At 42.0% G+C, this 23,183-nt stretch overlaps 1 pseudogene; it reads left to right on the top strand.

Annotated features, from left to right (window-relative positions):
- The first annotated feature begins 5,611 nt into the window (after positions 1-5,611).
- LOC134345448 (alpha-1,4-N-acetylglucosaminyltransferase-like) lies at positions 5,612-22,958 on the top strand (annotated as a pseudogene).
- The last annotated feature ends 225 nt before the right edge of the window (positions 22,959-23,183 follow it).

Here is a 23,183-nt window from a genome sequence, read left to right as displayed (position 1 = left end):
TAATACAGGCTACATACTGTAGTAACAATAGTTCAGAAGAAGTATATTTAAAAGTAATTAAGGAGGAGTTAGATGAGGTGTTGATTTGTAATTGGTTCATGAATATCATGGGATAATTATCGTAGGGAGGGACATTTTGGCCATCTCTTGAAATAGGGTATTAAAGTCTGTGCACAAACTAACAGATATCGTCTATTGCTTCACATTAGCCTTGGTATAACATATTGATTTACTTGAAAAGTTGAAGACCTAGATGCAAAAGCAAATTGAGAGGAATACCAATGTTTTCCACAATGGGTGCTGAGATAATGATTATCATAATCAGAATCAGGTTTATGTCATTGAATGTGTTGTTTTGTGGCAGCAGAACAATACAATACATAAAAATATTATGTTACAATAAGCAATATATAACCATGTACAAAAAATAAACAAGTAATGCCAAAAGAGAGCAAAATGTTGAGGTAGTGTCCTTGGGTTTATGAACCATTCAGAAACTTGATGATGGAGGAGTAGAAGCTGTTTCTAAAATGCTGAGTGTGTCTTTAGGTTCCTGTACCTTCTTCCTGATAGTATCAATGAGAAGTATGTCCTTGTACTTGGAGGTCATTTATAATGGATACTGCCTTTTTGAGTCATTGTCTTTTGAAGATTACCTTGATGGTGGCTTCTGTCAAGCGAACACTTGGGGGGGGCGCTGTTGGTCAATGGGTTGCTGCACCAAATCCAGCCCAGACATTGTGCCATACCATCCCCTGGTCTCTCCTGGTGGCTGTAAACAGGCAACACCGTGGCTTGAGGCCCTGAGTCCATTGACTGCTGTAGAATTCTTCAGTCGACCACAATAGAGCTTGACTTCTGCTGAGCAAACACTGGGGTGGGGGGGGGGAGAGGGGGGCAGCACTGACTCCAGCCTGGCTTCTGCAACCACACTGACCCGGTTGAGTGCACCGGCTTCAATGGCTCTCTCCTGGTGCTGTAAACAGGTGACACCCTGGCTTGGGGCCTAGTCCCCACTACGACCAAGACCACACAGCCCCACCACCACCGTCCGCCCCACTCTCAGCCAATAAATCAGTAAATCGAACTTGTAGCATTACGCATTAACAATGTCGAACAGGGTCTTGCAATCACAAGAAAAGTGACCAAGACGGTCACTCACTACTAGACTGTACACCTCCTTAGTCTTAGGCAGCAGAACGATTCACAGCTCCTTCATTTTTTTCTGCCAACGAGCAACTTACTAATAGGGTAGACCTGCAGTACTTCTAAGTTCTTAATGTTCAACAGGGTCTTGCAATCATTAAAGATATATTTAAATAGGACAGTAGCACCTTTTATTGAGCCAATAGAAGCCACTGTAACTAAACACACTGCCATTTGTGATGTGCTTTGCTGTGATAATTACGGTCAACATCATTTCTTCATGAAACAGTTCTTGATCCAAGTACTTTGGAAAACTAAAACCTCAGATAGTCTGGTTATCAACGGAATTACTATAGGTCATAAAATATGATATTTGAGTCACAGGATTCACCGCCAGATATGTAATCCCTTCGACTCTATTTTCAGGATTTTTAGGTACTTATGTGTCCCTGGTCCTCTTCTCTATCCCCATCATCATGTGGGACAATTCCATGCAACAGAAAGTCATACAATACTTCTTCTTTCACCTCTTCAACTTCCAGCCATAGAACTGAACAGTCTTTCTAGTTAAGTTTGAAATTTATTTCACTGCTTCCTCAAATCTAGTGTAATGCAGTCATGTTCACAGTGTGGATTCCTCTGTAGTACAGTACAGATTGGATGACTAAAAGACCAAATAACTGACCCTAAGCTTCACCTTAAGTTGGCTGCACCTTAATTCTCCAAGAAACTTCCATTCTGACTTCTCCGCCTGTGGCCGCCTTCACTGTGACAATATGGCCTAACACAGGAAGAACACACCAACACACCTCATCTTCCAGATGGACACACTGCAGACTACAAAATTCAATTGAATTTTGTAGCTGTAGATAAGTCACTCTTTCTGTATGTATTAGGAAAAGTCATTTTGCCTAGCACCTCACTCTCTCCCTTTTTCTTTATTTTGTACATTCTATCCTGCTGTGCATCTACCAATAAAATAGACTATATGCTCAATATAACCTAGACATTCCAATCTTAACTATTCACCACGCAGACAAAAGGACCCTAACAGCCCCTTAACAGCCACTGTGTTTCAACCTGTCACAGAAATTCACTTTGTACTACTCTTTGCCTGCCACCATCTTTTCTGTTACCTAGACTTGCTTGTTTCTCCTCTTTCTCACTTCTGACAAAATATCTTTTACCTGAAAAGTTAACTGTTTCTCTGTGCGTACATGCTGCCTGGCCTGGTGATTTTTTTTCCAGCATTTGCAGTTTTTATATCAGACAGCTGATGACATCCTGGAGGTTAACAGCAAGATTTAGCAAAGCATATTAACAGCTTCCTTCCAGCTGTTTATAGCAGTTGTAAGAAAGTTTAATTAAATGATATTGAGCCGACACGTTTAACTGAAGATGTTTTCTTAACCCAGCTACTGTGCTCAACACCAATTTCAACCACCTTCCAAACTGAGTGCCAATGGCCATCCCCTAAAGGTAATACTGTAATCACAATTTCATTTGTGTTCCTACTACAAACACGCATGATGTTGGACGTTCAAAGATCACAGTACAGTTATCAAAGTATGTATGTGTGGTGATATCATGTGTGATGTGTAAGAACGTGATTGGACAGAGTTCTGAGCATGTGCAGAAATGACAGCGTGATCTAGAAACTGTATGTTAAAGACATGCTTGCTGTTTGCTGTTGTAAATAAACGTTCTAGTTTTAATTCTTCCAGATTATGGTTTGTTCTTAGTAACCCACAGTACGTGTAAAGAACACAACAGTATGGACATTCAAAGTACAGTTATTAACAAAGATTGAATTTCTTACAAGCAGCCACAAAACAAAGAAAGTTCAATGGAACCCATTAAACAAAAAACCAGTGTACACCTAATATGCAAAGAGAAAAAAAAACAGATGTTGCCAAGCATCACTGGAGACAATGCATGAGCCTGTTACAAACATGAGAAAATCTGCAGATGCTGGAAATCCAAGGCAAAACACACAAAATTCTGAAAAAACTCAGCAGATCGGGTAAATGAATAAACAGTCAATGTTTCAGGTTGAGACCCTTTCAGTCCTGATGAAGGGTCTTGGCCCAAAGCGTTGACTGTTCATTCATTTCCATCGATGCTGCCTGACCTGCTGAATTCCCCCGGAATTTTATGTGTCATGAGCCCGTTAGTTGCAGGCCATAGCCTCAGTTCAGTGCAAAGACGAGTGAACCTCACGGAATAACGAGCTAAACCAGCCTGTCCCTCCCTACGGCCCTGGCACTCCGACGTTTTCAATCTGGCCTGACGTTCTAATCATTCAAACCATGGGTCATTCCTCACTCACAGACTTGTGCCCTGCCCCTTCTCTATGCCCTTGGGTCTGGGCCTTGGGCCCTGGGCCCCATCGCCAAGATTCGGCCTGAACCTGACCTTTCCAATTTGGCTCAGTGCAGAAATCAATCAAATCTTAGGCCGTTCTGTGCTCTGGGGCCCGGGCTCCACTTCTGCTCTGCCTCACCTCAGCTCTGCTGTATTGAATCGTCTCCAAGTCTGCTCCAGGAATGGCCAAACATTGGCTCATTTCCCACTCTAGTGCCCTCAGTTCCCACTGCAAAAATGCCAGGCAGTTCAAAAGCTCAGCTTCTAGAAGAGAAGTTACAGGCTATTGTTTGCAGTGATTGTTTACCAGAAAAAGTGTTATTAATGAAGTACTTAGTTGTTTACTTTGTTTAGTTTATGGCTGGCAAATAGTCGCTGGGCTTCACCTGTGGCATATTAAATTATTGCTCCTTGTCTACAGACATGGCCATTCTCTGTCTTAAATTTCTCACATACTCTATTCATAGACAGACTGTTAGCTGCCTTGATCACAGCCAGGTTTTGGCAGGTGGAGGTGGTGATTTTTAAATCCTTAATTTCTAACCTGCTATAATTTTCCTATCATATTTCAAATTATTTTTCCATTAAGCATGATTTGCAACAATATCTATGAATCTCCAGCCTCTGAAATTCCTATCAAACTTGTTATTCCACTACTTTCTAGTGGCATTCTTGTAAATGTTTGCTGGTGGCATTCTTGTAAATCATGCTCAGGTTATCAGTCAGTCAGTGGGTGCCGTCCCGAATCCGGGGTTGGCGGCTGTGCACCTCCATCTTCTTCGATCTTGCGCTGTTTTTCTGGCCTCAGCATAACTCAACCCAGTCCATTGCCTCATATTATCGTACCAAGTGGTTCGCTGCCTTCCTCTTTCCCTCTTTCCTTCTGTCTTCCCTTCCAATAACCATTTCTGCAGTCCACCACCTCTTAACAAGTGCCCGGCATATTCCAGCTTCCTTTTCTGCACATTCTTCAGCAACTCCTTTTCTCTCCTTGCTCTCTTCAACACTTCCATTTTACTGACCTTCATCACCCATCTAATTTTCTGCATTCTCCTTAAACACCACATTTCAAATACCTCCAGTCGTCGTTGCGCTTCCTTGCATAAGGTCCACGATTCGACTCCATACAACAGACTGCTCCAGACGTAGCATTTCCAAATTCTACAATGCAGCCCAAAGTCCAACTTCTTGCCACACAGCACGTCACTCAGGCTCCAGAACATTGATCTTGCAATCTCAATTCTTCGTCTAATTTCTGTATCACATTTCCTATCCTCTGTGACCTTCTGTCCCAAGTACACAAACTTCTTGATTTGCTCTATGCCTACGCTGTTAATTTTGATACAGATTTTGGGGACTTCTTTCTTCCGTGATACTACCATCATCTTCGTCTTTGCAGCATTTGTTTTCATTCCAAATCGTTCATCTTCAGCATTTATCTTATCTACTATTCTGAGTAACTCATCCTCAGTCTTGGCTAACAACACTGAATCATCTGCATACCTCAAGTTGTTCACCATCACTCCACCAATTTGGACACCAGCTTCATTGTTCAAGACCCTGAAGATTACCTCTGAGTAAATGTTAAATAATAAAGGGGAGATAATGTAGCCCTGGCGAACCCCTTTTTGGATCTCAACTTCCGGTGAATTCCCACCACTAGTTCTTATTACTGCCCTCTGATGCCAGTACTGGCTCACAATCAGTCGAACATCTTTCCCATCCAGCCCCAATGAGTTCAGGCAATTATCCAGCAGTTCATGATTGACTTGGTCAAAAGCTTTTTCGTAATCCAGGAAGCACATGTAAATGTCTTTTTTTTTCTATGCCTCGTTCCACAATCATTCGCAAATTGAAAATCCCTTCATGGGTACCCTTACCCAGTATAAATCTGCTACATACTAAGTTATCTAGATAGACAGCCTGCTTTGACTGGCACTTATCGGTAGATATCTATTAATCAGGTTTTTGCAAGCTTTCCTAGTATTGCATCGGGAAGTATTTGTCAATGCCCAAAATGCGTCAGGTTCTGCGTAGCATTGGCTCCACAATTCGATACATCGGTAGAAACAGAAGGTTTGAAAGAGTTAAGGCTGATCTCATTTAATTAATTTTCGCCTTGTTTCTCTCACACGATTAATGCTTGCCAGTGTTGTTTACAGTTAACTCGCTAGAGTGAGAGGAAGAAAGATAAGAGAGAGCGATAGCGAGAGTAATAAAGGAAAAGTGGGGGAGGAACAGAAAATTTAAGAGTTGAGAGCCAAACAAAACGGGGGTGTGGATGATGTCAATACAAGGGAAGTTGTTGATTGGTGGGTTGTTGAGAGCATTTTAAAAGATTCATTTCCTTAAGATGCGTTAATGTAATGAACAACCTCCTCCAGCCACCGAATATACTGTGACAGTGGAAATTCTGGGATGTTTCCGTGTCCTGGGCAAACACAGGAGGTATCCCCAGCTGGAAGAAGTGCGTTTTGAAGCTTGAGAAATGGCTGTTGTCACTGAGCTGCTTCTGTAGCGAAGACCGTTCTGTGGACAGGAAACTGTGGCGAAGGCGCTGGTCAGTTTGAAACAGCGCAGTTGGAGGAAGCCGGTAGGTAGTTCACCAGATATTCTCTAGCCAATACTAATTTCTAATACTGTTGGAAAACTGAGTTTAGCTTCAATGCGAGAAGGGCAGAGCTGGAAAACGCAAAAAAGGGTGTGGGCAACGGAAGAAACAGAAACAAAACAGTGGAAAATAGGCCAGAACATAATGCAACGTTGCTTTTTGTTACAAAGTCTGTCCACGAACTGTGGACTCAGTTTAGAAAATTACAGCCAAGCTGTGCAGGTAGAATTACAGTGGAATTATATTCGCGGTCTCGTCACTGTGTTACTTGACAAAGTAAGAAGGCAGTTTTTTTTTTCTCCCGAGGGGCGGTGGGAGAACGGAAAATGCAGCTTAAATTACAGAAAATATCCTGACCTTTGAGGACTGGAAACAACAGTTTGAAGGTCATTGTAAGGGCAATAGGTGACATTCCAGGGGGCTCAAAGGTTCAGCTGCGACACAGTCCCAAAGAGAATGGCGGGGTATGCCAGATCAGGAACAACGTGGAGAGAGGCTTCATGGAAATGGAAAGGGAAAAGGAAGCCTATGTCAGAAACGGAGTTAATGTCAGACACGGGTTGAAATTAAAAGGACAATTGAGAAAGCAAAGAGGGGCAAGTTGGTGAGTGAAATGCAAAACAACTTTACAAATAGCGGGAAAGTAACTGAGGAAATAGTGGGGCCTATTAGAAGGCACGGAGGTAACTTTATGGTGGTAGAGCATATGGGCGGAAGGGGGAGAATGCTGAATGTGTTATTAAGGTGAATAAGGGTGAACGATTGGAGTGGACAAACATGGTAAGATGGAAAACATCAAGGCATTTAGTGACTTTGAAACTACTTAAATTGCCAGTAAGATGTATAATGTATCTCAAGCTTTTAATGGAAGTGAAACAATTCCAGGAACTCCGTCCGGTCCTGCCTAGTTTCAGCCATGGTGCCAGAAGCATTAGAGGATTGCTCATTTTAATTTTTAAAATGGAGTAAATAATTAAGTGAATAATTACAGGATAGTTACTGTAGTTTAACCCCAGTGAGGACAAACTGTTAGAGCCTTTGTGAAAACTTCATTTACAGATTGATCAGGACTAATCAGCATCGATGATACATGAAAGTATTGACTGAACTATATGAATGTGTTGAACAATGTCAATTAGGTCACTTTATTGAAAAATTTTAAAATTCATGCCTTATTCTTTTCTGATTCAACAGCAAGAAGTATCCACTTAACTAAAGGTGATAAGAAATTACTCTAAGATTATATAAAGAAAGATAAAATACAGAAAGAAAATGGTTAATGAAAGAGACAAGATTATACTTGTCAACCAGTAATCCACTCCACAATACTGTTGGGAGGGAAACGCAGATGCCTGACTGCTTTTCTCGCTCTGTGACCCAGTCTAAGAGATGATTCAAACTTGCACAAAAAATTTACCTACTTTTATTGTTCAAGATCCCTTCAAAAATCTACATAAAATTTACCCAGTATTTTCCAGACAAATGTGTTTTTCACCATTATCTTCCCTCAAGTCTGTAAACTGGTACTCTCACTAAGTTCTCAGAAAATGACTGTAGACTTGCTCCCCTGTACTTTCTCAAGGCGCTCCCTCATCCCAGACTAACATCATTTTCTTTTACAAACTTCCATTTCCTATTACCCATTTTAGCATATACCAAGGTGGAATCAAATTAACTCTTTCCTTATAGTCACTTTCATTGATCTTAGCAAGGGCAGGCTAATCAAAAACTCCCCCGGATCTGAGGGAGAGTAGCAAATTAGATCAATGGAGGGCATAAGGGGGTAATGGTTGCTCTGTTTTACTGACTAGAAGGCTGTTACCAACAGGGTACTAAAGGGGTCATGTTTAATCTCATGCTTTTTATCACAGTACTTAGTGATGCAGAAATTAATACTGGGGGCACAGTACTGAGGTTTGCAAGAGATGCAAAGCATTGGCTGTATGGTTGACATGAAGCAAGAAGGCCTGATATCTGAAGTATTGATGGGGAGATCATTTGAGCAAATAAGTGGCAATTGGAATAAACCAGATAAGTATGAGGGAATGTGTTGGAGGAGGTGCAACAATAATGATACTAAATCAAAACACAAGAAAGTCTGCAGATGAAGGGTTTATTTATTTCCACAGATGCTGCCTGACCTGCAGAGTTCCTCCAGCATTTTGTGAATAATGATAGCACTCTGAAAGAATTGAACAAATAGAATTGGAATGTATATCTACAAATCTTTATACACTATAGGACAGATGAATAAAATGTAAGATGGCATGTAGGAGGCTTTCCTTTACTAGACAAGGTAGAGACCACCAAATGTGGGAACTATTATACATCACCACTATTACCACAGCTTCGGTACTGCGTTACACAGCGTTACACAAACATGACTTACTGGGTGGGGTGGGGGGGGAAGATTTCTGAGGATGTTATCCAAACTCAAAATTGTAGCAATGAAGAGATTTGGTGGGCTGCAGTGGTTCACTATGGAGAACAACTGGGTGAGGTATAGCAGATGTTTGAAATTGTGGGGTCTAGATTGTGTAAATGGGTAAGCATTTAGTGTATGTTCAGTATTTGAAGGGAATGAGGAAATTTTTACCCCACCCTGAAAATGAGAGGGGTAGAACTTTGCCTGCCTCACACCTTCCCCTCCCTCCACCCCACACTCTCTACCATCCATTTAAAAACGGAAGTAGTTGTGTACTTGTTGAGTTGTGTGTTGCAGAACCGCAGAGTCTTCTGGAATGTAAAGCAACACTGATTGTCGATCTCTCAGATGCAATTAACTAATGGCATCTTCCTCTATCATAATTATTTTGTGATTCTATCATATAAAGTGCTAGTCTGCTTCTGAGATGTTGCTGTGGTAATGCATAATACACTGTAGTCACTGCATTCAAGCTAAATTTTTAATCGGGTTACACAAACATGTCGCATTTCCTGGCATCACTTCCTTCTTTCTAATGCAGAAGAGCAGAAATAGTTTTGTAGCCATTAGTGATTGTTCTGCTTTGTGAATAAAAATGAATAAATGCAACTTGTTCCAATTTATCATCTAATGCTAAATTGTACTCCAATTCAACAGGATTTTTAAGCAATTTATAATGTTGGATCATAAGAAAGAAGAGACTGACCATTCAATCATTTGAAACAGTTCAACTATACATCCAAGTCATGACTAAACATCTGCCTCAGTGCCATTTTCTTGCGCTGTCAGATATCGATCGATCCTTTAGGGAGCTCCAATTTCTACCTAAGTTCCAAGGATGCATGGGTTGGTTGGTTAAATAGCCACTCAGTGCAGGTGAATGATGGAATCGGAATGTTAGATGATGGGAATGTGGGGAAAATAAACTGGAATAATGAAATGCTGGAGGAACTCAGCAGGCTAGGGAGCATCTATGGGAAAGAGTACAGTCAACGTTTTGGGCTGAGACCATTCATCAGGACTGGAGGGGAAAAAAAGATGAGGAGTCACAGTTAGAAGGTGGGAGGAAGAAATACAAGGTGATTGATAAAATGGGGAGGGGTGAAGTAAAGAGCTGGGAAAGAGATAGAGCTGTAAAAGGGAAATCTGATAGGAGAGGACAGAAGGTAAAGGGGGAGGAGCACCAGAGGGAGGTGATGGGCAGGTAAGGAGATCAGGTGAGAGAGGGACATGGAAAAAGGAAGGGGATGGGCCTTACTGGAAGTTCAAGAAACGAATGTTCATGCCATCAGGCTGGAGGCTACCCAAACAGAATATAAGGTGCTGCTTCTCCAACCTGAGTGTGACCTCATCATGACAGTAGAGGTGGCCATGGATTGACATGTTGGAGTGGGAAGTGGAGTTAAAATGGGTGACTACTGGGAGATACCACTTTTTTTGGTGATGCGTAGGTGCTCGGTGAGGTGGTCTCCCAATCTACATCGGGTCTCGCCAATATACAGGAGGCCACACCGGGAGCACTGGATACATTAGATAACCCGTACAGACTCACGGGTGAAGGGTCACCTTACCTGGAAGGACTGTTTGGGGCCCCGAATGTTAGTGAGGGAGGTGGTGTAGGAGCAGGTGTAGCATGTGTTCTGCTTGCAAGAATAAGTGCCTGTAGTGAGATCACTGGCGAGTGTCAAATGGGAAAATTTGATGTTCATGCCACCAGGCTGGAGGCTACCAAGACGGAATAGAAAGTGGGAGAAATCTATGTTCGTGCCATGAAGTTAGAGGAGCAACCACCACCAGGCACATCTTCCTTCCCCACCACCTCCATTTTCTGCTTTCCGCACGGATCGCTCCCTATGTGACTCCCATGTCCATTCGTCCCTCTACGCTGATCTCCTTCCTGGCACTTAACCTCGCAAGCAGAACACATGCTACACCTGCCCCTACACCTCCTCCCTCACCACCATTCAGGGCCCTAAACAGTCCTTCCAGGTGAGGTGACACCTCACATGTGAGTCTGTTGGGGTCATATACTGAGTTCCCAGTGTGGTCTCTTGTATATCGGTGAGACCCGAAGTAGATCGGGAGACTGCCTCACCGAGCACCTACATTCTGCCCACCAAAAAATGCGGAATCTCCCAGTGGCCACCCATTTTAGTTCCACTTCCCATTCGAACTCCGACATGTCAGTTCATGGCCTCCTCTGCCTATCGCGAAGGGGCCACATTCAGGTTGGAGGAATGGGAATACCTTGCATTACGTCTCGATAGCCTCCAAGCTGATGGCATGAAGATCGACTTCTCGAACTGTGGTAATGTCGCCCCCCCCCCCACCATTTTCTATTTCCATTTCTGTCTCTTACCGTATCTCCTTATCTGCCCATTGCCTCCCTCTGGTTCTCCTCCTCCTTTCTTCCATGGCCTTCTGTCCTCTTCTATTTGATTCCCTGTGCTCCAGCCCTGTATCTCTTTCACCAATCAAGTTACCAGCTCTTATTTCACCCCTCCTCCCTCCCAGTTTCATCTATCACTTTGTGTTTCTTTATTCTCCCCCCACCTTCTTGCTCTGACTCCTCATCTTTTTTTCCTCCAGTCCTGATGAAGGGTCTCGGCCCAAAACATCATCTGTACTCTTTTCCATAGATGCTGCCTGACTTGCTGAGTTCCTCCAGCATTTTGTCTGTGTTGCTTGGAATAGTGAAAGATTTGTTTAAATAAATGAACTCTCTATGCCAAAAACTGCTACCCTCTGAGTGAATAGCTCATGGAATTTGGACAAATAATGATTTGGCTATGAGAATGGCTCAGTCAAGTCAAGTTTATTGTCATTTAACTCTATACAAGTATACTGTCAAATGAGAGGTTTCTCCCAAAGGGGTGTAAAGCACAGTAGTGCCCATAACACACATATAACATACAATACAAATTTAATCTACTGTTACAAGATTCACCCCTTGTAAAATGGATCAGGGAGGCACAGAAAGAATCTGTAATTACCGACAAGTGTCTTTCTTGTCTCAATGGAAGAACATAGGACTTATACAATCAAATACCCATGTGCACACCTTCTATGTTTTCCTGAATTTCCATGAACAATCAAAGAATAGAAAAGGTAATACCAGTTTTTAAAAAGGAGTTTTTGCTGCTCACCACATGTTCCTCATAGTCCCGCGGTCTGTGGGGCATCTCACATCTATGATGGTGAATATCTGCCAGCACACTTGAAGTGGCTGCTTTTGTATTCATTTCTTGCCAATTCAAATATTGTATTTCAGTGCCATTGGCTGTGAGTCACCTGATTGATCTATAGCACATTTTTATTGGCTCTGCTCCAAGCCAGTATCCATTTATTGCCCTCTTTCCAGCAAGTGACAACTGGTAATTTATGACTTTTTGTTCTCAATCAGCAACCAAATCATCTCTTGTGGCAGGTCCAAACACCAACAGTCACAAACCTGCAGAATATATCCAACCAAAGAACACCTCACTAAAGCTTCTTATTTGGAAATGACCTCTAGTCCAGCAGGTTATCTGGAGCATCATTGTGTTGACTTTAAAACACTGATCAAGCGACTTCATCTCACAAAGTGGAGAACACAGTCTCTTCATAAAATGGCAGCCTCCATCTCTTTCCTCATGGCAAGAACAAAGACAATTGGTCTGTCTGCTTCCACTGCCCTTGATACACTTGAATTCACTGATTGGTAAACTGTAGTTCTTTCTGGCCAACACTACAAATGAATTATGCATACATTGTTTATAGATAAAGTACATAAATATTGTATGGTACGGTACAAATTATCTGGTGACTCTTTGAATGCGATGCAGCAGGGAGTTCAAAAGCCTAATGGCCTGACAGAAGAAACTATTTCCCATCCTGACCATTTTTGTCTATATGCATTGGAGTCTGCTGCCTGATGGTAGAATGTCAGAGAGGATGCTGGATGGATGGGATCCCTGATAATACCAAAGGCCCTGCATGCGCAGCACTCCTGACAAATATCCCCAATGGTTGGTAGGAAGACCCCTATATCCTGTTGATCCTCTCGGCTGACCTCACAGTCCTTTGTAGGGACTGCTGGTCTAATGTTCTGCTGCTCCCGTACCAGAAGGAGATGCAGCTTGCTAGGACTATGTCAATGGTGCTTCTGTAAAATTCAGTTAAAATTGAAGGAGCCTCGCTCGCTTGCCTCGGTCTCCTCTCAAAGTGGAGGCCACATAATTCAGGGAGATGATTTTGAGGGAACAGATAAAGTCATGCACGATGTGAACTCCTAGGAACCTGGTACACTTAACTCTCTCTATGGTGGAGCCATGTATGTGCAGAGAGAGATGGTTCATCTGCAGCTTCCTAAAGTCCACAATCATTTCCTTGGTCTTCTCCACATTTAGACTCGTGTTGCTGCTCTCCTACCAGACCACCAGCTGCTCCACTTCCTCTCTATACTCCGGCCTATCAGCATTGTTGATGATGCCAATCATCGTTGTGTCAACCGCAAACTTGATGATCTGGTTTGAGCTGAATATGGTGATGCATTCATGTGTGACAGTGTGAACAGCAGAGGACTGAGCACACTGACTTGCAGAGTGACAATGCTCAGCCAATCACTTCAATTCAGTCACCTACACTGACGTGGACTCCCCTTCCTTTTGAATTCACTTATGAAACTTAAAGCATTCTGCAAGCAGCAATGGCTTCAGTTCCAAATGTTCCTACATCACATTTACAATAGTACCAAAGATCATTCCTGATAGTTTGTTTGGAACAGTTAAACTTCAAGCCATACTGTATGCCTCTAAACCTAATGCACTCAGCAAATTGCCACTCGCTACTCACTGTCTATTTCATTTGCTTCAAAATACTGTTCCAATAGTTTAGTATCCATTCTGTAATCAAAATCGTTGATGTATCCAGCCATTTTTGATTTTTTTAATGATTATTATCACCTGATATTCACTCTTTATCAATCCTGAATTCTTCAGTTTTCTGAGTTTTCTTTAAAAATAAACTCTATTGTCTCTTCCTTCCTGAAGACTCTCTCTCCATGTGATGGACCATGCTAAACTGTTTCAATGTTGCTCACGCTATGTTTTATTTTATTTTGAACATCTCACTCGCTTTAACAGGTTATTAGCCATGTCAGGTTCATTTTAAAAATGTCTCATCACTAATATTATGTTTTATAACTTAAAAACATTAAACAAAATCGAAGAAACTCATGGCAGTTTGAAAATATGGATGTAACTTCGAGTTTACTTTAAGTGAGGCACTCAGATATCTCGGTAGTGTGATGACATATACAATTAATAAATTTTAATATATGCTTAATTATCCAAACTAACAAGAATGCTTAATCAAACATATATACACGATTACTCGAATATTATTGAAGTATTAAAGACACAATAGAAAGCACAGTTCTTGCTTCCCTGAGAGTGATCACGTCCCCCGATTAAAAGGCAGCATCACAATCCCTCAGCTATGCATGGACCTCTACAACAAGTCATAGCTCCTGATTTCCCCTCACATGGATGTGTTTCATGTGGGTAGAGACCTCCGTACACTTCTCCATGTAGCTATCTCAGAATCCACGTATTCCTCAATGTTAACGTGTTTGCCATAGGTAGCACCCTCCCTGAACATTCTCCAGTTTGTGTTCACAAAGCAGTTCTGCAATGGTAAGATTGGCCCCTCAGGCCAGGATTTTCACCACCTTTTAGAGCTGATTTGGCCCATTTAATCAGTGATTTGTATGCTGGAATTAGCATAACACATCGAGAGCCCAATGTGGTGTTGGGGAACTGCTTTATATACACCTGTATTTTGGTATAAACTTGGTCTAGTGTGTTTTCACCTCTGGTAGCAAAGCAATCATGCTGGTGGAATTCAGGCAGGACTGTTTTTAGGTTCACATGGTTAAGGTCACCACTGACAATTGTGACGAGAATACACATAAAATTAAGATGTTTGCTGGCCTGGGTTAGCATCAGTGACATCAGCAAGTGGTCTGCCACCTGCCCTCAGGTTAGGAGAGATAAGGAACAATGGAGCAGCGTCTGGAGATGTGTAATGAAGGGACAGGGGAGAGAGAGAGCTGTCTGGAGCGGCTCCCCCCTTTGAACCTTGAACTGTTTGAAGTGATGGACAGGCGATACCCCAGCAGGGGGATAAAAAGGGACCGGTTCGCTAAGGCAGGACACACACGCCACCCGAGGTAACGAGACCCTGAAAGCGGTACGCCTCTCACGAGTCGGTGGGAAGTATCAGACAACAGCCAGGGTGGAAAGGTACGATCAGCGGGAACCCGGTGTGTGTCCACCCTCGCTTCGGTGCCGGGTTCACTGCAGAGGATCGACCGCATCTGGAGGAGGGGTCACAGTCGGTGACCTCAGGTGACATCACCAAGGACCTGCCCAAAAGCTGCTTGTGAGCCATTTCGCCGGTCTGTGAGTGAAGCCGTTCTGAATGATCAGTTGTTCCTGTTCTCTCTCTCTCTCCCCCCACGTTGTCCATCGCCATGGCAACGATTACTGCGAACTGAACTACTAAACTGGACTGAACTTTGAGTCACTTTGAAATTTGGTCATTTACCCCTAGACAACGATAGAGCTTGATTGATGCTGTTATCTTAATTCTGTGCACATGTGTGTTTATCATCGCTGAACTGTTGCATTTATTATCCTTTCGATTACTGTGTTGCTTGTTTCTTTAATAAAACTTTCTTAGTTCTAGTACTCCAGACTCCAACTGAGTGATCCACTTCTGCTGGTTTGGCAACCCAGTTACGGGGTACGTAACACAATGAAGGTGCTTTGTTTGAAAGTCACTGATAGTGCAGCAGAACTCATGTAAGGCCTCACCAGCAAAGCAGAGAGGGATATGTATGGCTACAACACAATTATAGTGAACTTTCTTGGTATATAAAACAGTCTGCACTTCAGTAAAATGAACTCAGTCCTCGGCAAGCAATGGGTTGCCACAGCTAAAGCATCTATACACCAGTTCTTACTTGTGTAAATACAGATACCGCCACAACGCATCTTGCGTGTGATTGCTGGTATCCTGTCAGGATTGATTGGCAGAGAATGGAACAAATCATTTAGCAGGAATCATGGTTGGCATAGACTCAGTAGGCTAGAGAACCTGTTTCTGTGCAGTACCTCTCCCATGACTCTGTGTTCAACACTGTACACAAAAATCCAGTTACAGTATCACCAAGTCCAAGTACAACTGCAGCAAGATTTACCGCTGTATTCATATCCTCTTGTGATAAAAGCTTGCATTCCATTTGCTTTCCCTGCCTTTTGTTTCACGTACATGTTGGCCTTCAGTGACACGTATAAGGTCACCCAGGTCTCTTTGATACTCAGTTAGTGTTGATTTTCAATGATCTCATCTTTAGTTCTTAAACCTTGCAAACAATCTGTTAAAAGTGTTCCTTAGCACCTCCTGGGCCCAATGGCTTTGGAGAATCATCTCACCATGGTATATTAAATCATGAGAAATGAAGATTAACATTTCATGAGCTTTTTTGATCATGTCTTGTTCCTGCTGGTACTTTTAAGTAATCAAAGATTAGGGCACAGAGTTTCAAAATCTTATGCTCACTATTGTTCTTCATTTTCACCATTTGAAAGATGCAGTTAATTTTTTCAGACTGAAGATGATCATTGTAGACTTAGCTGCAAAGGAATCTCCATGCCTCAGGTTCGCACATTCAACTTCAGAAATCAATTTTTCTTTTATAATTTTATGGTGCTGCCATTTAAAATTTAAACAATGTTTGTACTTTCAACAGAAAGTGATGTTGTCTGAATTTATTGCAGTCTCAGCCTGTTCTTTGCAAGCGAAGTTCCTGCAATATGATTTTCCCATTTTCCACCAGCCATCCCTGAGCCATGCCCCCAGCCAAATCAATATTTGTCCGTTCACTCAGAAGGTGGTAAGTCTTTGGCATTCTCTGCCACAGAGAGCTGTGGAAGATGTCACAGAATTCATTAAGAAATGAAGTGCCATTTGAGGAACAATATAATCCTTAACCTTATATAAGCCTGTGACTGTAGCTGTTTGTTCTCCCAGAAGCTTCACCAAATGTATTGGATCTGAACTATCAATAACATGATCTGTGTTGGCTGACTCTGTTTTTACCTATATCACTTTAATGTCAACTCAAATACTGTTAGTTTCAATTGTATGACGGACAGTAGGTGTAGGGGCTCCTGGTTTCTCTTTCTCATTATTCCCTGCGGAAATAATGAGTTTTGTAGAGATCAGCAAAAAGTTTTCCATGTTCTTGCAATGGAAATGCAGAAACTCTTATTAACTTCAGTACAATTATTAACTATGTTTAGAACGAAGAATGCTTTCCCAGAGTAGGTGTTTAGTGTCTGAAGTTGACTACTGGCTACAACATGGAGGTCAATTCTATTGTGCATGCAGAAAGGGATGGATAAATATCTGAGAAGAACGAACTTGCAGGGGTCTGTGATGATGGTGAGAGGTCATATTACTCTTGCAAAAAGCCAGCACCAAATGGTCTTCCATGCAACAGGTAAGTGTTTCTGTAAGTAATGTGATTCAGTTTGAATACTTATCCTGCAATTTGTTTCTCAGGAGCCTTGAAGGAGATATTTCAGACTCGGATCATGCTTTCCTTGCATAAGGGCTGTCTGGTCGTCCTCGCGTTGGTGATTTGTAGTACTCTGTACATGTACTACAAATACTATCAGTCTGCTAACAGCAACAACTTGAAACTACCTCAGGTAACAAAGGAACCTGATGCCGTGATTCCCAACAAAACGTTCAAAGCTGGCATTATGTTTTTGGAATCAACTGACAATTTAAAGCCAATGCCGTTGGCGATGTGTTCAGTGGAGTCTGCTGCTCGTCTAAACCCAGACAAACCAATCTATTACTTCATGAAGGGGTTCAGTGGCAACTTGAGCCAGTATCCGGAGACTGAGTATAGAGGCATCCATTTACTCTCTTCGATGAAGAATGTTGTCATTCTACCCTTGAATCCCATTGAGCTATTTGAAGACACCCCATTGGAAAGCTGGTATCAAAAGGTAACCAAAATTATGATTTATTAATTCCAATAAGTAAGTTATTTGAAAAGTAGAGCACCTGCAAAATATTAACAAAAATAAACTGATGACAATTGTAGGGTTTGCTCAGTAACCTGGTGTGATTGGGCTAAACAAGCTGAAGTGTGGTGAAGAGTTGTCCATGGTTTTCTGTTTTCTGCTGTAAAATTAAAAACCTAATACCTGCAGAAATTGTTCTGTCTGCCTAACATTCAAGGTAACTACTACTATAGATTGTTTTATTATTACAAAACTAGACTTCAATCATAATTTAAACTATACACAAGAGAAAAATAAATGCCAAACTTTTACAATTATGGTTGTTCATTCAGTAGTGTGAACCTTACAAAAACATGAAAACGTAGCACCAAACTACTCAAGTAGACCCTGTGTTGATACATCCTTTCATTGTTTGGGATGCCTCCCCACACAGCTCAGCCTTTCCATGTATGGGAGCAAAAAGATCCTTGACCGTCACCCGGCAGTCTCCAGAGTGCCTGTCCCGCGGAATTGGTAGGACATTTCATGCTGACCGCTTCCTGATGGCTGGAACTTCACTCTGCAGTCTTTGACATGAAGAGGTTGTGGATCTGACTATGAATGCCTTTGACACAAAGAGGACATCTGCCTAGGACTGTTAAGAGCTACCTAGTGTGTTGTGGCCATGCTCCACCTACACGGGGGCTGAAGGCTCGTCAAACAATATCAAACAATGTTACTTAAATACTACTGAAATATCAAATACACAACTAGGCATCACACAACTTTGCATCTTTAACTGATCATCTATTGTGACTAGTGCTTCCAAAGTGACGACCTCTCCATTGGTAAGACCTGTCGTAAATTGGGGAACCGCATTGTTGAGCACCTCCGCTCCATCTCCCAAAAACGAAACTTCCCGGTGGCAAAAGATTTGTAATTCCGATCCCCATTCCCATCCCAACATGTCGGTCCATGGCCTCCTCTTGTGCCAAGATGAAGCCACCCTCAGGGTGGAAGAATAATACCTTGTATTCCATCTAAGTAGCCTCCAGTCTGATGGCATCAATATCAATTTCTCCTTCCAGTAAAAAATATTTCCCTCCCCTTCTCTTCTGTGTCCCACACTGAACTTTCATCCCTTCTCACCTGCCTATCCTCCTTCCCTTTCTCCTATTGTGCAGTTTCCCCTCCTATCAGATTCCTTCTCTTCAAGCCCTTAACTTTTCAACCCACCTGGCATCACCTATCACTTTCTAGCTATCCTCCCCGCCTCCACCATTTTATTCCTGCATCTTCCTTCTTCCTTTTCAGTCCTAAATAAGTGTTTCGGCCTGAAATGTTAACTGTTTGTTCATTTCCGTAGATGATGTCTGACCTGGGGGGGGGGGGCGCGCTCACACACGTGTGTGTGTGTGTGTACACACAAAAAAAGTTGCCATTATCTATGCATCATAGAAAGCATCCTTTCTGGATAGATAATATATTGATATGCTACTGCTCTGCACATGATAGCAAGAAACTGCAGATTTATTGACACAGTTCAGCCCACCACAGAAACCAAGCTGTTTTCCATGTACTGTCTACACAGTTCACTGCCTCAGTGACTCAGCCAGCATTATCAAAGTCCCCACCCACCCCAGACATTCTCTCTTCTCCACTCTTCCATCTGGTAGAAAATACAAAATCCAGAAAGCCTGTACCAGGCTCAAGGGCAGCTTCTACCTTGCTGCTGTTGGAATATTGATTGGTTCCCTAGTGCGTTAAAACCTCATAGAATATGTTGTTATGATCTTGCACCTTTTTATGCTTGGCATGCTGTCTAAGTTGCATGCCATCTTGGTCAACGTCTCCCATCCACTACATAATGTACTGGGTGGGCACAGGAGTACATTCAGCCAGAGACTCATTCCTCCGAGATGCAACACAGAGCGTCATAGGAAGTCATTCCTGCCTGTGGTTATCAAACTTTACAACTCCTCCCTTGGAGGGTCAGACACCCTGAGCCAATAGGCTGGTCCTGGACTTATTTCATAATTTACTGTCATAATTTACATATTACTATTTAAATATTTATGGTTTATTACTATTTATTATTTATGGTGCAACTGTAACAAAAACCAATTTCCCCCGGGATCAATAAAATATGACTACAACTACGTCTATGACTATCTTATCTGCATTGCACTTTCTCTGTAGTCATTACACTTTATCTGCCTTCTGTTATTGCTTTGCTTTGTTCTACCTCATTTCACTGTATAATGATTTCATCTGTGTGAACAGTATGTAAGACGAGCTTTTCGCTGCATCTTGGTACATGTGACAATAATAAACAAATTCCAATTCCTTTGCAACACACACAAAATGCTGGAGGAATTTGCAGCATGTCAGGCAATATCAGTTCCTCCTACATTCTGTACATGTTGATCCAGATTTCTAGCATCTGCCGTCTCCCTTGTGTCTCTCTATGCATTACATTTGGGACCAGTCATAGGCGTCTTCACTGAGTTCGTGGAATGCATGATTCTCTGCCCTTCATGAAGGCCATCCTCCTGTCGCAACTTGTGGGTGGTGATAGCACCATCTTCACTCTCTTGGCTGGAGCCCTCAGAGTTGCTTTTCACTGACTCTGGTCCTCACTGGCTGCTCTTGTCATCTTTCACTGCTGACCACTTGCTGGGTATTATTGCTGATTTGGTTTTGCTGATGGGTTTTGTTATACCCCTGCTGTGATCTTCCAGAAACTTGGATGCTAAAGTGAGAAGGCTACTGCTTGTCACTACAACAAAGGGCAGTAAGTCTGATTGAAGTGTTGTATCCAATCCTCAAAATGAGATGAGGTAAGAAACCTAGGCTCTCTATTGTTTCTGTTTCCCCACGTTAAGTATTCAGACTCTAATCAATGTGGTCAGAAGCCCATATTCTTTCCACTGTGTCACTCACCTGTGAGCTCATACTGAATGCTTAGCCCTGGTAGTTCTGTGAATTTGGATCATCCATTAGTCCAGCATGAGATTAGATGAAACCTGGAGCTTTTGCATCAGGCTACAGAATAAGGAAGCCACTATTTAAATGTGAAAATTAATATTACCCTGTCCCTTATCCTACAGGCCAATCCAGAAGAGGAGAAGTATTGGGCCCATGTGCTTGCTGATGGCTGCAGATTAGCACTGCTCTGGAAATACGGGGGCATCTACCTGGATACAGACATAATATCATTAACGCCTTTGCTGTTTGCTAACTTCACATGCTTAGAGAGCACAGGATATTACAATAATGCGGCACTGGGTTTCCATCAGAAGCACCATGGTTTTATATGGAATTGCTTGGAAGATTTTGTGGCCAGTTACGATGGAGGTATTTGGGGTCAGCAAGGTCCACGACTGATAACTCGGGTGCTGAACAAATGGTGCAACACTGTTGACCTAGCTGCTTTCGCTGGCAATACATGCAATGGCATCTCTTTATTGACCAGGAATCGTTTCTACCCAATACCATATTCAAGCTGGGAGAGATTCTATGTTGCCTGGGAAAAGGAGAATATAGAGCATACTTTCTCAGCTACATATGGAGTACATGTTTGGAACTTTATGAATTCTGGCGAGAAAAGAAAACTGGTTACTGGAAGTGGGTCATTAATAGAATACTTTTTTCAGACGCATTGTCCAACTACAAACAGAAACTTAATTCATTAAAGAAATGGTTTGGAGAATTTCTTGTCTGAGATATTGCATCTAATTAAATAGTCATGAGATAAAGTGGGCACCGGGGAAAGAGTTTATCTGATAAACCTCCACTCTCCAAGTGATCTGTTAAAGAAAAAACTTTTTAAGCCAGTTAAACACCAATATGACCATTTGCTTCCTATGAGTCCCAGCAGCATGTTGTTGGGTTTCTTTTGCAACTTTTGTCATTTCGTACAGACTCACCCTTACCTAGGGCACTGATGTTGGTTTAATTTTGAAAGCTGCAGTTAAAATATAACAAAATCACAAAGCCCTGTGATTTCCCCCAAATCTGTACCAGCATTTAATAAGATTCTCAGATGATCTTATTGTTACCTGACTGCCAAAATCCTGAACTTTCCTAAATGCAAGTCTGGCTCAGCCTTTAATAGCCCAACTGCATCTCTCAGGAGCAGAGAATTCTAGCTTCTGCTCTCTCAGGCTTCCATGGTAATCCCATATTGTGAAATTACACTATTTATCTCCCTGCATCTAGTTCAATATTTTCCACCAGAAGAACATTCTCAGCATTGCATTCATTTCAGTTCACCACATCGCAGGAAGGATGTTGAGGCTTTGGAGAGGGTACAGAAGAGGTTTGCCAGGATGCCGCCTGCATTAGAGGGAATTTGCTATAAGGAGAGGTTGGACAAACTTCTATTTTTCTGGGTTGGCTGAGATTGAGGCGAGATCGAACAGAGGCTACAAGAGGCCTAGATAGAGAGCAAGTGTCTTTTTCCCAGGGTTGAATTATCTAATACCAGAGACTATGTATTTAAGGTGAGATTAGTAATTTTTACACAGAGTTTAGAATATGTTGCCTGGGGTGGAGACGGAGGCAAATACAATAGGGGCCCTTTGCTACAAATGGATACAGCTCCTGTGCTTCCAGTTTCTGGAAGGATCGCCAGTATCCTGAAGAAATACTGGATTAATACCATCCACAAACCCCTGAGGAAGCTCAAATCACAGCTTATGCAAGCCAAAGAGGACTTGTGATTCAGGTTGGCTGTGTTTACAAGAATCCCTGAGAATGCGGAGCAGTGTATATCAGCCAGGTGGTACGCATAGAGGAAACCCACATCAAGTAGCACAGTAGAAGTATCCATTTGACTACCTGGAGAAATTGGTGGTAGCAGAGCACTGCATTCGCAATGGCCATAGGATTGACTTTGGCACAAAACTACTGTGCCGTGCCAGTGGCTTTTGAGACTGTCTGGTAAAGGAAGCCATTGAAACAAAATTAGAAGAAAAGAATTTTAACAAAGACAAAGGACGCGCTGTAAGTAAGAACAGGAATTTAATTGTAAACAAGGTGGGGGAGTAGAAACCTGATTGGATGAGGACTAACCAATCAGGAGGGACAGACTACGGGGGTATAAGTACCACTGGACTAGTCATGCCTGATGAAGATGACAGGGTTTGTCATCAAAACATCAGTTATAATCAATATCTGTACCCAGCTGGAAGCCCGAGAATAGTTTGTTGGTTATTCATTAATTGGTTTATTTATATCTAAATAATTTTCTGTAAGCTGGATTAAAAAAGGTGATGGATTCAAGATCCTTTAGCTCTTCACTTAATTTGCTTTGTATTTGTATGTTTGTTTAAACTTTAAAATAAACGATCATTAAAAATTAAGACTGCTCACCATTCTTGAACCCCAGAAGAATCCTGAGGATCAGAAAAATAAGAGGTGCAACAAATGTTAAGATCTGATTTTGTATCAGTAATGTCAACTAACATGAACTGAATTGGTTTCTATTGGGCAATTTAGATTCAATGAATTTACATTTCCTACAATTTGTAATATTGCAGGCAATATTTTCTGCACATCTCTCAAAGAGCAA

This window comes from Mobula hypostoma, chromosome 4 (assembly GCF_963921235.1).
Source record: "Mobula hypostoma chromosome 4, sMobHyp1.1, whole genome shotgun sequence".
In the NCBI taxonomy this organism is placed as follows: domain Eukaryota; kingdom Metazoa; phylum Chordata; class Chondrichthyes; order Myliobatiformes; family Myliobatidae; genus Mobula; species Mobula hypostoma.
Note: the sequence above shows the minus strand (reverse complement) of the source record. Positions and strands in the feature narration are given on the sequence as shown.